Here is a 10,101-nt window from a genome sequence, read left to right on the forward strand (position 1 = left end):
CCAGCCTGCAGGGGGCCACAGACAGACAGGATAAGGATTAGGAGGTGTATATATAGGACAATGTGGGCATTTATCCAGACTCTTAATCCAGACAGATTTACAGTAAGACTTGCAGTAAGATTTACAGTAAGCAACAACACAAGGTCAGATACATAGAAAAGGTCCGTCTAGGAAAGTGGTTTCCCAAAGTGGGGTCCGGGGACCCCCCCCCCCAGGGGTCCTTGAGGGAGTTCCAGGGGGTCCCCCCAGGGGTCCTTGAGGGAGTTCCAGGGGGTCCCCCCAGGGGTCCTTGAGGGAGTTCCAGGGGGTCCCCATCAGCTAAATGATAGTTATAGGAACCGAATGGACCCCTCTGAGAGTGTACGAAAAATGGAACCATTTTCGTACACTCTCAAGAGTTAAAATAAACATTGATTTTACAATATAAATTGGGGGGTCCCAGAGATATAAATGCCATTAAACGGGGGGTCCGTAGACTAATTCATGTCAAACTGGGGGGTCCTTGAAATGAAACGGGTTGAGAATCACTGCTAGAGCCGTGATAATCTTCTCTTTTCTACTGGGGGGTCTGCGGGATAATTAGCCCATTCTGAACGGGAACCCATGTTGGTGTTATAGCATCATGTTATGCTTTAGCTATTGAAAAATAGCAGATCTACAAGCTCGTATAGCGCGCCACCGAGTGGCGCGCTACGAGCTTGTAGGTCTGCTATTTTTTTTTAAATCGAAGAACGACTGACATTTTTTTTAATCTGATCTCAGGTCAGAATGGGTTAATCAAAACCAGTGTGTGTCCAGTGGAAACCTCGTATGAATCTGATCTCAGGTCAGAATGGGTTAATCAAAACCAGTGTGTGTCCAGTGGTAACCCTCGTATGAATCTGATCTCAGGTCAGAATGGGTTAGTGTCAGTGTGGGGGTCCTGGTTTAGGAACCACTGCTGTGTAGACGGGTTAGATATCTACACCTCAGCGGTGTGACCGGGGGGGGGTTCTGTTGTATAGTCATATAGTGCGTATACAGTATTTAGTGTTTGGTGTACAGTATGTTATGTGTACAGTATATACCTCCACGCATCATGTCCACCACCTCGGCGGGCCGTCCGGGGGTCTTGAGGGCCAGCCAGGAGGGGACGTCTCTCAGCTTCACCTGGCCTAGAGGTCGCGCCGACAGCACACCTGCCGTTAACAGTACAGTACGGATGCTTTAGGTCAGGGATGTCAAACTCAAATACACAGTGGGGCCAAAATAAAGAAATTGGTACAAGTCGAGGGCTGGACTGTGTTTCAACACACGGAGAGGGGTAGCTGAAAGTTGACCACAAGTGATATACTTTCACTGCTGATCAATAGTGAAGAGAAGACGCATGCTTGCGCTTGCGGGCCCTCGATACGTGACAATGCACTCGCAGTGCATTGTGGGACTTGTAGTATTATGGTGGTCCGTGCAATATATACTAGAGGGCCAGTTCTAATACTAATTAAATATCATCCCGCGGGCCAAAGATAATTAATTCACAGGCCTGATTTGGCCCCCGGGCCTTGAGTTTGACACATATGCTTTAAGGTCATGCTAATCTAATCAATATCGTCTATGGACATAATTAATGTCAAACCTTCTGTGGAGATATACGGTAGCCAGACATTTATTTGGCACAAACAGCCAAATACAGTACAAGAGCTGCGAGCTTGTAGATCAGACATGTTTGCTATTTGACGTACGACGACAAAAAGGATTTAAGACGTGGTTAAATAATAATAATATACAGACCCTCCATTCTGTTCACATTAATGACGTCTGCTCTGTGGACCTGGAGCAGTGGTGGGTCCGCCCGGGTCAGGGTCTCACTGGGTCTGGAGGTCTGGGTGTGGACCTGGAGCAGTGGTGGGTCCGCCCGGGTCAGGGTCTCACTGGGTCTGGAGGTACCGGTGGGAGGTGGGATGGTTCTGTCTGTCTGTGACAGCGTAGGGATGGTTCTGTCTGTCTGTGACAGCGTAGGGATGGTTCTGTCTGTCTGGGACAGCGTAGGGATGGTTCTGTCTGTCTGTGACAGCGTAGGGATGGTTCTGTCTGTCTGTGACAGCGTAGGGATGGTTCTGTCTGTCTGTGACAGCGTAGGGATGGTTCTGTCTGTCTGTGACAGCGTAGGGATGGTTCTGTCTGTCTGTGACAGCGTAGGGATGGTTCTGTCTGTCTGTGACAGCGTAGGGATGGTTCTGTCTGTCTGTGACAGCGTAGGGATGGTTCTGTCTGTCTGTGACAGCGTAGGGATGGTTCTGTCTGTCTGTGACAGCGTAGGGATGGTTCTGTCTGTCTGGGACAGCGTAGGGATGGTTCTGTCTGTCTGTGACAGCGTAGGGATGGTTCTGTCTGTCTGTGACAGCGTGGGGGTGGTTCTGTCTGTCTGTGACAGCGTAGGGGTGGTTCTGTCTGTCTGTGACAGCGTAGGGGTGGTTCTGTCTGTCTGTGACAGCGTAGGGATGGTTCTGTCTGTCTGTGACAGCGTAGGGATGGCTCTGTCTGTCTGTGACAGCGTAGGGGTGAGTACGGGAGGCGGTGTGGAGCTACCGGGTCCGCTCTGCGCCGGGCCTGAGGACGGAGACGTGGACCGGGCAGCGCTACGGCCCGCGGGACTCTGTCTGTCGACCGGCGGAGGTCTCTGAGCTTCAGGGACAGCGCTGGAGGCCGGAGGCTCTGAGCGGCGCTTAGCGTCCAGGTCAACATGACCGAGTCCTGGGCTGGAGCGGGCAGCGTCCAGGGTGACCGGTCCTTTGGGTCTGGGGTCAGAGGTCAACACTGACGCTGGGACCCCTAAACGGGCCTTTCCGTCCTCCACAGAGGTCCTCTTAGAGGCCGTGGAGGTTTTCTCTTGTCTCTGACTCTTCTTCTGAGAGAGGCCTTTAGGTTTGGTGTCTGTGGAGAGAAGAGCAAGTCTGTCGTAGTAAAACTCACTAAATAATGAAAACAAGAGTGGACGGATAAACATTTCACTGAAATAAAACCAGAGTTGAGACTTTACAAAAAGAAAGCTAAAAGAAAAGAAAAACAATGACTAACTCAAACGGTCTTCTGCGTTTAGAGAACTAAACTAAAACAAACTCAAATCATAACGGACAATTTCCTTAGTGTCTTTGACAATATTTCATACAAAAGCCAAAATCTTAGAAAGATCGGCTATTCTTGCTACTTTTCTGAGCTTTTAAAATCTCGCCTCACTACCCCACTGCAGTGACTGACTGGAACCAACATTAAACTAATACAAACTAGAACTTGCTTGTTGCACACTAGTAGGCCATAAATGGCCAACTAGTGCGCAAGCAGAGCGCGCAAGTACTTTCGCCCGCTGTAAACTGTCACATCTCAGTATCTCTGTGAAGGAACGTTTGAAATGTATAATCATTAGGTGTAACTAAGCATACTATATACTATATAGAGTATGTAGTTGTAATTTGATTAGCAGTACACTGTGGTTACTTGGTGCCAAAAAGTGACAGCCGTCAACAAATTTTTTGTGTATGCAAATCTGTGCCTGGTTTGCTGGGACCAGATTACACAGATGACCATTTTTCTTATGTCATCGTTGAGAGCTGGGACCAGAGTACATGGTGTGTATATGTATGACTAGCTCTCAATGATGACGTAAGAGAAATGGTCATCTGTGTAATCTGGTCCCAGCAGACCAGGCACAGATTTGCTTATACAGAAAAGTGGTTGACGGCTGTCACGTTGAAGAGACTGGGCGAAATTATTACTTGCGCGCTCTGCTTGCGCAAGTAACTAAACTTCTAAGTCTTAAAAAACCCCAAAACTAAACAGACGCTACACTATACTAGTGTAAATGTCAGTGTGAATCTCTATGAACCTTGTTGTGGAGTGACCTGTCTCTGTGTGAGCAGATGGGCAGCCAGCTGTTTCATTTCGTCCGTCAGCTTCTGTTTCTTCTTTTTTGTTGACACTGACGATGATGATGATGATGATGATGATGTCATCTCTCCGCCTGTGGGCGTCACCGGGGACGAAGAGGATGCTTTGATCTTCTTCACTCCTGCGAAGGTGACGGAAGTACTCACATGGTTTACTGCAGTACTTAAAGTGCATATACTCTGTTACAGCTTAAGTAGAAGACCTGTATCGTAACAATCGTATCGGTGTACAAGTATCAAACATTAGTAGTTTAAATAGTAAATTAGTAAAAGTAGTCATTGTGCAGAATGTCCCATTTCACAAGTAAAAAACAGCCCAAATATATATATATGTATATATATATATATATATATATATATATAGGGCTGAAGTGGTTCATGTGTTTTTGTAATAATAATAATCAAAATCTACAAAGTAAAGTAATAACTAAAGTTTCCATGTAATTGTAGTGGAGTAAACAGTACAATCATATTGTTCTCTGACTGAGATGTAGGGAAGCAGAAGTAAAAAGTACTGAACCGTTGAAATACTGAAGGAAGTACTCGGCACAGTACTGGAGGAGTACACACACGTGTTGTCAGAGTCACAGAGCGAAGTCTGACGTCAATACCAGTAGAGGGCGCAAATCCACAGGTTCATGTACTTTTTATTCTCATTGGTAATCCGATTCCCCACAGGGGGGATTTTAGATCGCCTCATATTATAAGAACTAAATAAACATGATGTCACCCCGGCCGTTTCACTCATATGGATATGAAGAATCAACTGATTTAATAGCCATTGTTACTGCTGCTGAATTAGTTACATTTTCACTAGTAGAAACAGCCTGTATCATAATTATATGAGTGACTTGACTGTCGTAAACAATACAGAGACAACCTCCCTGACAATAACGCTGAGACAGCTTGTTTATTTTTGGACCACAAAGCTTATATGAAACGATTTTAAGATGATTTATTCTCTATATAGAAATTACTTCCGTGAACCAGGGGGGGGAATCGAGCGAGTTACGTCAGGACTTCGGCGCTCTATTGTGAGTGAAGGAAGTAAGCGCTGTACTTGAGACACATGGTGAGTGGTGCTGCTGTGTGTGAGAATGACTCTATTACCCATACAGATATTCATTAGCACACCTCATTTTTCGATTCCATTGATTGAATAGTTCATTAGGCAGAAATGAAAATCACCTGCAGGTACAGGTTGAGCTAAAAGGATAACACAAACAAGTCCTCTAGGCCTAAACACTACAGCATGAAGTCATAACAGAACCATCTAAACACTACAGCATGCAGTCATAACAGAACCATCTAAACACTACAGCATGCAGTCATAACAGAACCATCTAAACACTACAGCATGCAGTCATAACAGAACCATCTAAACACTACAGCATGCAGTCATAACAGAACCATCTAAACACTACAACATGAAGTCATAACAGAACCATCTAAACACTACAGCATGCAGTCATAACAGAACCATCTAAACACTACAGCATGCAGAGGAGAAGTCATAACAGAACCATCTAAACACTACAGCATGCAGTCATAACAGAACCATCTAAACACTACAGCATGCAGTCATAACAGAACCATCTAAACACTACAGCATGCAGAGGAGAAGTCATAACAGAACCATCTAAACACTACAGCATGCAGTCATAACAGAACCATCTAAACACTACAGCATGCAGTCATAACAGAACCATCTAAACACTACAGCATGCAGAGGAGAAGTCATAACAGAACCATCTAAACACTACAGCATGCAGTCATAACAGAACCATCTAAACACTACAGCATGCAGAGGAGAAGTCATAACAGAACCATCTAAACACTACAGCATGCAGTCATAACAGAACCATCTAAACACTACAGCATGCAGTCATAACAGAACCATCTAAACACTACAGCATGCAGAGGAGAAGTCATAACAGAACCATCTAAACACTACAGCATGCAGTCATAACAGAACCATCTAAACACTACAGCATGCAGAGGAGAAGTCATAACAGAACCATCTAAACACTACAGCATGCAGTCATAACAGAACCATCTAAACACTACAGCATGCAGTCATAACAGAACCATCTAAACACTACAGCATGCAGTCATAACAGAACCATCTAAACACTACAGCATGCAGAGGAGAAGTCATAACAGAACCATCTAAAGTAGGGACTTGTTTTTCTTACTTGCTAGTGGTTTTTGATGTGTCGCCGCTGGGGTCAGTTTGGAAGGTGGCGGTTCCAGGCCGTCATCAGAGGGGTCTTTTGGGTGGAGGGTGGGGGTGGGGGGTGCTGCCTTGGCCTTGCAGTGGGGCAGGTGGGTTTTCAGCCTCTTGAAGGCCTTCCCACAGAACGGACACACCTCTGCAAAACAGAAACGGAAAACAACGTCAAACCTCCCCCTCCTAAACTTGAGTTATGACTCAAGAAGTTTCCCCTCATGAAACTTTTACAGAATAGAGTATGCTTACTGTAGTGTAAATCGCTCTGGATTAAGAGCGTCTGCTAAATAAATGCCTAAATTGTAAATTATAATGGTACATGTAGGCCTACTCAGGTAAACTTTGAATTCCAGACTTTTACTTGTTTTACAGACGTAACAAAAGTATTTTACATGGCAGTATTGATGGGCTACTTTGAAATAGTACTTCTTCCACCACTCCCATTCAATGACCTCTGGGGGTCACGTGGACCACACGTTGCATTACGTACTGTAACTGTTACTGTATGACAGAACAAGTTATTTTCCCTCTCATGAAACAGTGAAATGTGACCAACAACTATAACTTACACATTAAACAACGTACACATTCCACAACCAGTCCAACAGGACAGCTGAAGGGCAGTACGCAGCCTGAGAATTATAACTACAGCGAATATCATTCATAAATATTCATAATGCATATATATAAGTGTTGATAAAAATGTGACATTTTTAGTGACACAAACCCAACTCTTACCCGAGCTCATTATTTCACACACCGTCTGCAAATCGACCAATCAGAGTCGGAACAAGATGTTCCGTAATAACTTTGATAACTATAAACTCCGTCACTCAACAACAACACACTTAATCACAAACACATTCTTCTACAAGTCGTCCCGTTTGTATTAACGATATCTAAAGTATCTTATATATAAACACGCGGCTGTTATATTTTAAATAAGATAAAAGTGTCTTAATGTTAATATAATACTACAACGTTCATTCATGGGACTTCCATCATGCTTGTTTATTATTATCCGTGACGTCAGCACGTTCCAGAAGGACCCCAGCAGAAGGGCTCGCGCTGGCCTTGGTTTGTAGGTAGCCCCGCAGAGTGCCTGAGTGGAAAGTTACAGTAGTATAATAAGAGTGTCAGAAAGAATACATTAAAAAAAGTTAAATAAGTAAGTTAGAATGGTTTATAAAATGTCAACCCGCCGTGGGAAGACACGTTGGTTTCCCCTCCTCCGAGGTTATTACATATTTAGTCATGGAAATGTTGTTATTCATAAAGACAAATGTTTATATTTTAACTTTAGTGGGTGTGGCCCGTCCATAGCGTACTGTCTGTACTCGGCCGAGGAGGCGTTGTTATGAGACTACTCAGCCCACAGAAAGAGAGGGTCCTAGTGAGTGAGGCTGTAAAAAGAACAGATCTACAAGCTATCAACGCGTCGAGCTTGTAGATCTGTTTCTTTTACAGTCTCACTCATGGATTTTAGTTTACAGTATGTAATCTAACCCAGTTTAGGGAAACAATGGGATTTCTTCAGGACTCTGGTTTCTTCTGTTGTACAATTTCACAGAAAATGTGTGTTGGGAATAAAATGAAAACTCTTTGATCAAATATATAAATCACACCCGTGTGAACTGTGAAGTGAGGGGCGCTAATACATTAAAGTCATATGTTGATTAGGTGATGTGAAACAAAAGGTGCCTACACAAACATTAAATTGTCTTTATTGTTAATGTTTGTGTTAGGGGACAAGATGACGTACATTTTCCCTTCATTGTCAATGGCGTTTTTAAAACAAACTAATTGAACTAAAAAACAAACCTGTATATATAGCCTTAAAAAAAAGTACCATGTTGATTCATTAGAAAAGTGTATTTTATTGTTGAGGTTACAGTGACATGAGACTTGACAGTAAAAGAGGAATGGATGAATGAATCTTCTGGAGGAAACATAATTTTATAAAAGTAAAATTTAAACAACCAAAAAAATACACCTTAAGGCAAATTATGTCTTCATTGAAAACCCCCCCCCCCCAAAAAAACGGGTATTGATTTGAACACACAGGTAGTTACACAGCAAATAAAATATGCCATTTTATTTTTCTCTACAACCATTTACATACGTAATACGTATTAAAGAGATACTAGGAAGGATTATTTACATGGCAACAGATTAACACTATTTACAATAATAGCCCAGGATTTGGAAAACACACACACACACACACACACACACACACGCACGCAGGCGTGTGCACACACAGACACACACACACACACACACACACACACACACACACACACACGCGCACACACGCACGCACAACGCCACCGCCCGCCGTGAAACGACGAGGCACAACGGGGTGATTTTTTATTGGCTGAGAAGAACAGTAGATCATTAATCCATTTAGGCCTGATTTTGTTTTTCTCTGAAATACCTATGTTTCTAGGCCTATATCACTCAATATTTCATGTCAAGGACCCAAACAATGATCTGTAATTGGCCTCCGACCCCCATCTGAAAACATGTTGTTCCAGGGACCCCCCCCCCCCCAGAAGCAAAGATTTTAGTTAAAAACGTTTGTTCTGTTTTTCAAAAATAGCAATTTTTCAATAGCTAAATTATAACAATGTTTAAAACACCAGGGGTGCCCGCCCAGAATGGTTAAAGATCAGTGTTTGGAAGAAGTGGTCGTTGGGGAAAAAAAACAAAAAACTATAGGGCTGGGATCCGTTAAAGGGTAAGAATAATGCTACTGAATTAGTTACATTTTCACTAGAAACAGACGGTATCATAATTATATGAGTGACTGACTGTCGCAAACGATACAGAGACAACCTCCCTGACAATAACGCCGAGCTCGTTTATTTTTGGACCACAGCGCTTGCATGAGACGATTTTAAGATCGCCCCGTGTTATTCTCCATAGAGCAATGACTTCCGTGAACCAGGCAGAACCAAGGGAACCAGGCAGAACCAGGCAGAACCAGGCAGAACCCAGGCAGAACCCAGGGGAACCCAGGGGAACCGAGGGGACGAGCGAGTGGCGTCAGGACTTCGGCGCTCTATACTGTATGCCACAGAGCAACCTGGACGCTGACTGCATCTTAACCCATTCTGACCTGAGATCAGATTCATACGAGGTTTCCACTGGACACACACTGGTCTGATTAACCCATTCTGACCTGAGATCAGATTCTAAAAATGTCAAGTCGTTCTTCGATTTTTCGAAAATAGCAGACCTACAAGCTCGTATCGCGCCACTCGGTGGTGCGCTATGAGCTTGTAGATCTGCTATTTTTCAATAGCTAAAGCATAACATGACGCTAACACCAAAATGGGTGCCCGTTCAGAATGGGTTAAGGTGACAACCAACCAAAGAAAATAAAGTTATGTATCCACGATAAACTCACCAATAAAGCTTGGCTTATTCATCCTCTTTGTGCGTGTCGAGACTTTGAGAAGAACTTTCCGTCCGTCCGTCCGTCCGTCCGTCCGTCTGTATTCAGAGTTTGGAAGCGGGTCTCAAAGTTTCTCAACGTGACAACGGTGGATTAGCAAAACAAAGACATGCTTAGTTGACACACAGAGCTGTACAGCTGCAATATTGGTTGAGATTATCATGGCTTTTATCAATACAATCAGATGGGGTGTCTCTGTTTGTCATCATGAACGGGGCTGTCAATGTTTTGCAACCTATAGATAAGATGCTGCCTGCGGGTTAGACCGACCACCCCATGACGACGTTTCATCTATCAACCTATAGATAAGATGCTGCCTGCGGGTTAGATCGACCACCCCATGACGACGTTTCATCTATCAACCTATAGATAAGATGCTGCCTGCGGGTTAGACCGACCACCCCATGACGACGTTTCATCTATCAACCTATAGATAAGATGCTGCCTGCGGGTTAGATCGACCACCCCATGACGACGTTTCATCTATC

The sequence above is a fragment of the Protomyctophum bolini genome (assembly GCF_963924005.1).
Source record: "Protomyctophum bolini genome assembly, chromosome: 18".
Lineage (NCBI taxonomy): Eukaryota > Metazoa > Chordata > Actinopteri > Myctophiformes > Myctophidae > Protomyctophum > Protomyctophum bolini.